This window comes from Carettochelys insculpta, chromosome 14 (genome assembly GCF_033958435.1).
Source record: "Carettochelys insculpta isolate YL-2023 chromosome 14, ASM3395843v1, whole genome shotgun sequence".
Taxonomy (NCBI): Eukaryota; Metazoa; Chordata; order Testudines; family Carettochelyidae; genus Carettochelys; species Carettochelys insculpta.
This window is the reverse complement of record NC_134150.1, coordinates 34766586-34772898: the sequence shown is the minus strand read 5'-3', so window position 1 is coordinate 34772898 and position 6313 is coordinate 34766586. Positions and strand designations below refer to the sequence as shown.

The following is a 6313-nucleotide window of genomic DNA, read 5'->3' as shown; positions in this document are numbered from 1 at the left end:
TGTGAAGCCACTTTAAGAAGCAATATTAAACAGTTATAAGCCACTGATGAGGAAAAACAGAATGATTAATTCCAAATAGCCTGTATTGTAAACTCCTTCTGAAGCTCCGGTGTTGGCCACTGCTAGAGACAGGCAGTGTAGCTCATTGGTATCCAGTGAGACAGTTTTTGTGGTTCTCACAGACTCTACAAAGAACCACCCTATTTCAGACTCTTAGGGTACGTCTATACTACCAACTTTCATTGACAAAATTTATGTTGACACCTAAAAATCAACAAAAATCGCCAGAGTGTTCACATTTGCTCCCTCTATCAACAGATCATGTCCACATTGGGGGTATCATCACTGACAGCATGAGCAATGCACTGACAGCATGAGCAATGCAATCCCACAGCGCTGTTGGAAGACAGAGCTAATTCTTTCACATCTTGGGTTCCCTCTGTCTGCTCCTACAGCATCCTCAGCTGCTGTGAGAGGCATCATGAGTAGCTCTAGGACCTCTCTGTGCTTAGGAATGTCAAAACTGCACAGCTGTCTCTTCTCCCTCCCCATCCCCCAGCAGCACTCTGCCTGAGCTGAAGAGCTTTGGAATGATTTCTTCTTTCTTTGTTCCCCAAACAGAGCAGCTCACTCAGCTGTCAGATACTTCCCAGGGCTCTGATGGGGGAAGGCACATGCAGAGATCAAAACACTGAGCAGAGCCACCAGGCACTGTGGGATACTGGCTGAGGCCAGTTGTGGCCACAAAACATACAACAGCATTTATACCGGCTCTCCATGGACAACAAAGGGAGAAGAGAAAAAAAGTTTCTCATAAGTTTCTGTCGCCAAAAATGGGTGTTTCTCCTGGCAAAAGCCTCGCTGACAGGTGAACGCTCACACTGCTTTGGTGACAAAATACGGCAGTGTAGACATTACAATAGCTGCTCTTTTGAGGTAGTAGCACATCTGCGCTACCCTGAGGATGGAAAACGCCCCAGTCTTAGGTTCGGGGAGTCACCGCCCACGCTGCTCCGAGACTGGCTATCGCCGCCTCCGTGATGAGGTCTCGGGGCTGTTCAGACGTTCGTGAGCTCCCGCCGCTGAGCCCTCCAAGCGGTTGCCCTGCTTCAGAGGACACGAAACAGCCCAGCGCCGGCACCAGAGCGGGCCGCTCCCCGGTTGCCATAGCACAGGCCGATGTACCACTCTCCTCGCCGCCTGCCGTGCCCCGGGCTAGCACCAGGCGGGCAGCAGCGGTGTCGATCGGGAAACGGCCGGGGCGGAAGTTTGGTAGAGCCGGACCCGCACGCCAGACCCCGTCTCCCTTGGCGGAGCCGTACTGCGAAGGTCCCGCGAGGACCTGCCGCCTCTCCGCGCCACTGCGGCCCCGTCAAGCGGCGCGCGTGGGAAGACGCTGCAGCCCGCCCTTCCCTAGGGGAGATGGGCGTCACTCACAGCCCCCGCGTGGGCACGGATCCCACTGACGCCCCTCGAGCATCCCCTCAGGGCCCAGCCCGCTTACCTGTCAGGGGCGCCCCGTCGGCGCCGTCCGCTCGCAGACATCGCCCCAGCGCAGCCTTTCGGGCTCAGCACTCCAAACCGGCAGCTTTCCCGCTAGCCCTAGGCGCCCAATCAGCCAGCGTCCTCCGTTTGAACGGCCCAATCACAAATGCCCTTTCTGCCCCGCTGTGCGAGGGCAGCGTCCGGCGGTAGGTCCCGCCCCATCCCATCTCCTTCCGGGTCATGGCGGCTCTCCCCGCTGGGTTACGTACTTGTTAGTGCGGAGGTAGAGGGCGGCTGTTGCTGTGGCTGTTGACGCGGTGTGCTCCCCGGACTGGAGTAAGTGGAAGGGCAGAGCCGCCGCTCTGAGGGCAGAAAATGGTTAATTCCCCTCCGACTCAGGGTGCTCATCCCCCCGCCCAGCACCGAGGTGTTCGCTCCTCTAGTTCTGCTCCCGCAGATGGGGGAGAAGTACGTGCACACCCCTCCCCCCGCATGCACACGGGCTCAGAGAGCGAATGGGGGTGACCACTCCCGGGCCCCCGCCGGGGATACACCCCTGGTGTCCCAGCACGCGCAAGAAAAGAGAGCCCATCTCAACAGCGGGGAGCATGAATCTCTTCAGGCCCCTTCCACAGAAGAGGGAGCCCCTGCAGCTAAGCCAAGCTGCCTTACTTCTCTAGCTATGATTACACTCGGCTGGAGAGGGTGACGAGGTGACACACGATGTGGAAGCTGTAGATTAGGGATAGTGGGTCCACGACCACTAAAAAATCAGATTTCTTGGTCAGGATTTAGGTAAGGCCCAGACAGCAGAGAAGCACCTATCAAACAGAAATATCAATAGTGACATAAGTAAAAAGCTGTTGAGGATCTGTTTAGAAGCATCTGGTGGCTTGGATTTGCTCCACTGTCCATGTGTTATTTCCCTTGACTCTGTGGTAGAGTTTAAGCCTTAAAAAGTATGGGAAGAGTTTACCTAAATTGGCCTGGCTCCTTTTCTGTGCACCTGTCCTTCTGTTTCTGTTCCTGTGTTGCACCCAGCCTTGAGGTCTCTGTTCTATAATGGCTTGCATTCCTACTGGGGCATGGTATGTCCTCAAGATGGACGTCAATAAATGTAATAAACGTCCTTATATCTATTAGGGTTTCTTGACAATTAGAGGAAAATAGTCTTATAAAATAAAGTGCATGAGAATGACTAGAGACAGAGAAAGAGAGAGAGCTAGCTGTTACAACCTTTTTTATACAACATTAATTTCCAAAATATGATTCACCTTTAGTATCAAACTATAGAAGTAATTCAAGGGGTGGGGGGAAGTCTAGTCTTCTGTAGCTTTTGATAAGTAGACAATGGCCAGGCTAGGGATGTAAAATCCTGGTAAAGTGGCTAAACAGTAGGTAAACTTACTGGTTAAGTGGTTAACCAATTAAAGGGGTGGGGCAGCTGGAGAGGCTGCTTTAGCTCAGCTGGGCCTGGGATCAAGGCTCTTCGGGGTAAGCTGGAGTGCCCCAACCACTGGCATGCCAGAGCCTGGGGCTGCTGTGGCCCAGCTGGAGCTTCTCTGTCTGTGCGGTGGCTGGAGCAGTACTGGTCCATGGTGTGCTATGGCAGAGATGCTGCAGCTGGGTTGGAGCAGCCCTGGTCTAGCAGGGGCACTCCAGCCTGGCTGACGCAGTGGCTGTGGCAGGGGGCATGTTCCAGACTGGCTGGGCTGGAGCAGCGTCCTCAGTGGCCCCTAGCCCACTGCAGAAGGGGGCAGTTCTGGCTCTGGCTGCACTGGAGCATCCCCCCACTTTTAGAGGACTTGTGGGGCTGGAGCAACCACCTGCCTGCCTCCTGGGGTTTGTAGGAGGGTTCTTCTCCCATTTGTACCACTTGACTAGAACTGGTAAGCCTCATTCTGAATGGATGGGGTTTACCTGTTAATCATTAATATCCTAGGCCAGGCAAAACAACTGTCAGCAGATGAAATGAAAATATACTTGCAGTTTGATTTGATAATCTATTATAGTAGTAAATAAAGCAGCGAACTTCTGTTGTTTTTTTAAAACTTGTGGTGTTTAGTAAAACCAGGACTTCCCTAGTATGTGTTAGCTTACTTGTGGCCAATCAGTTAGAGACTAAGCCAAAATAACTGTGGATAGAATGTAAAAAGCCACATATTATATATTTATTTCTATCTATGTGGATGTCTGTTATATATTTAGATTTATAATGTGTGGCTCAGTGCTCTCCCCTTCCCTCAGAGACAGGCACCCCCAGCCTCCCTCCATTGCTCCAGAGCCAAGCACTCCCAGCTTTCCTGCTCTAACCCAATTCCCCATGCCTCTCTCAGTGCTAGGCATCCCTGTTTCCTCCATGCACTATCCTGATGCCCATTATGCAGCTCAAGAGCCAGGATTTGGTCTACCCTGTGCTAGCCTAATTTGTAAGATGTTTCCATCTCAGCTTTCGTGGATGAATTTCAATACAGTATAAAGTTGGATTTGCTTGTGGATAAGCTTGCTGAAAAATAGAGATTATTCTTAATTTGCCTAATATGTTGTCTAGACATAATAGAATGGAAACATTATTACTGGTTACTTACACAAAGTTTTTAAACACACATCCATTGTTACTATTTTTTACATAATTTGTATGAAAATGAACAGTTGATAGTATTTGCAACTTTGCACCTTCACATGATAGTTGTTTGTAAAGTAATACGAATGAGTAGTTTATGCCCAAAATTTGTTTTTTGGCTTTTGAGTTGTGTATAATATATGAAGATATTTAATTAACATTAATAAAAACAGTTCTAGAAAGCCAGATAGTTTTCATTTTTCAATTGAAGTGCAAAACGGATTGGTCAGGGTATTTTATTTTTTTTTTTTGAGTTTTCACTAACAACATTATCAGTGGGGAAAAATAAATTGCCATAGGCAATTTGGTAAGCTACTCTCTGCCTAAATATAGTCGTCATCATCATCTCTTCCTTTTCATGGCTACTACGCCACCATGTGGGCATCCTTATCCTTTTTGTAAAGCATTTTGCAAATGGTTTAAAAGCAGAATTGGTGATCAACCAATCTAATGACACATGGAACTCAAATATAACGTATTATGGGTGAGTTTAGATGTTTAAACTTGTTTTTGTCTTATGCTAGATGAAAAACATGGAGGCAGGGTTTAAATTAGAATCTTTATAAATGCAGGGGCTTCCCAGAGGTGAAAATAAATCACTGTCAGAATTAAACACCCTTGACTTTCCTCAATCTCTAAAAGCTGAAAACTATCACAAGAGTTTTGTTTGCTTTGTATGTACGTACAACAGATTTATACAGACAATGTCAGGAATTTCATCGCAAAAGGCATCATAAAGATTACTGTTAATTATTTTCATTGTGTGTGTAGGTGGAAGGGGAATCAAGCAAAGCAGTTTTGTCTGTATTTGAATATTCTCTTTCAGGTTATGTCTAGATTGCCAGGAACTGTCAGCAAGAGATATGCAAATTGTGCAATGCTTTTGCGTATGTTTTGCTGACTGTTCTGTTGGTAGAAGCTCGTCCACTTGGGGCCAAATATTGGAAGGCCTCCCTCTGTTGAGACATCTCTTCTTCCTCATGGAACGAGGTGTACAGGGATGTTGACAGAATGCTCTCGACCGGTAGATCTCTTCTGAGAGATCGGCTGTCTGGACATTCACTCTGTTGACAAAACTTCCATCAAAAGAAGTTTTGTTAACAAAAGCCTTCAAGTCTAGACATAGCCACGTTGTCTTCTATCCAAATATGCGACATTGTTCCTTATTGGAACAAAGTGCATCTTGTTGACATTGGACAATGAAAATAGATTAGTCAATAGACAATAGTTGAACAGTATCAGTGATACTAAAAATAGTACTTAACATTTAAGTATTTTTAACAATAATGCTTCAATAAAATATTTTAACTGTGTTTTCCTTTAAATATTAATGGGAATTACCACACTGGGGGAGTAATAAATATTTTATTTAGGTATCACAGGGAGTTTCTACTCTTTTGATTAAAGACAATGGATGCCAGTAATTTGAGTTTTTGAAACTGACTTGTTTAAATACAAGATTTTTAGGGTATCTTTTTAAACAGTATGTCTTGAATTGATCTTTTTAATGGTTTACACAGTTTTTTTTCCCCCTGTTTCCCTGCTAATGTTATATTTGTCAGCCAGTAGCAAGTAGGTCACCCAAGTACAGGAGTATCAAACATACTTGTGGCCTTCTCCTTCTTGTTGCTTGTCTGCCTAGCAGCCACCGTAATGAAATAAGACTTGCTAAATAGTAAACTGTTTGCTGAGAACTGCAAAGTAATCTCTGTGATTAAGGAACTTCCATCTGTAATTGCTATTTGAGTGCTCCAGGGCTGGAACATCAATGGCAGAAAAATAGTGAGTGCTCAGCACCCACCGGTCATCCTCTCCCTATCTCGGTGATTCCCACTACCTAGAGGGCCCAGCAGATCAGTTCCTTCCCTTCTCCCCAGAACCTCCTGCCTGCTGGGGATAACTGTTTAATGATGTACAAGAGGTGCTGGAAGGGAGGGGGAGAAGTGGAGTCTTGGGAGAAGGGGTGGAGTGGGGATTGGGCATCTCTGGGGAAATCAGAAAGCTGGCACCTCTACTTTCATCCTATGCAGCTGTGTTTTGTCTTGTGAAGGAGCTGGGGAAGAAGGGATGAAGTGCTGTAGGTTCCTTTTGCTCTTAAAAACCATGCTTGGGTCTGGAAAGTGAAGGAGCAATATATCTCCTGGTCGTCTTCTAACACCTAGTTCAGATTACTTCTGGTCCCATGATGTGGTCTGGGACCAGATG

The 6313-nt window shown here is 46.9% G+C and overlaps 1 protein-coding gene across 1 annotated transcript in view; it reads left to right on the top strand.

The window, feature by feature from the left end:
- The first annotated feature begins 1719 nt into the window (after positions 1 to 1719).
- The window catches only part of CMC2 (C-X9-C motif containing 2), a 41718-nt gene continuing 37124 nt past the window's right edge, over positions 1720 to 6313 (top strand). The window contains exon 1 of the mRNA XM_075008777.1: positions 1720 to 1821. The gene's annotated coding sequence lies outside the window, so the exon portion shown is untranslated. The remainder of the gene's footprint in view (positions 1822 to 6313) is intronic.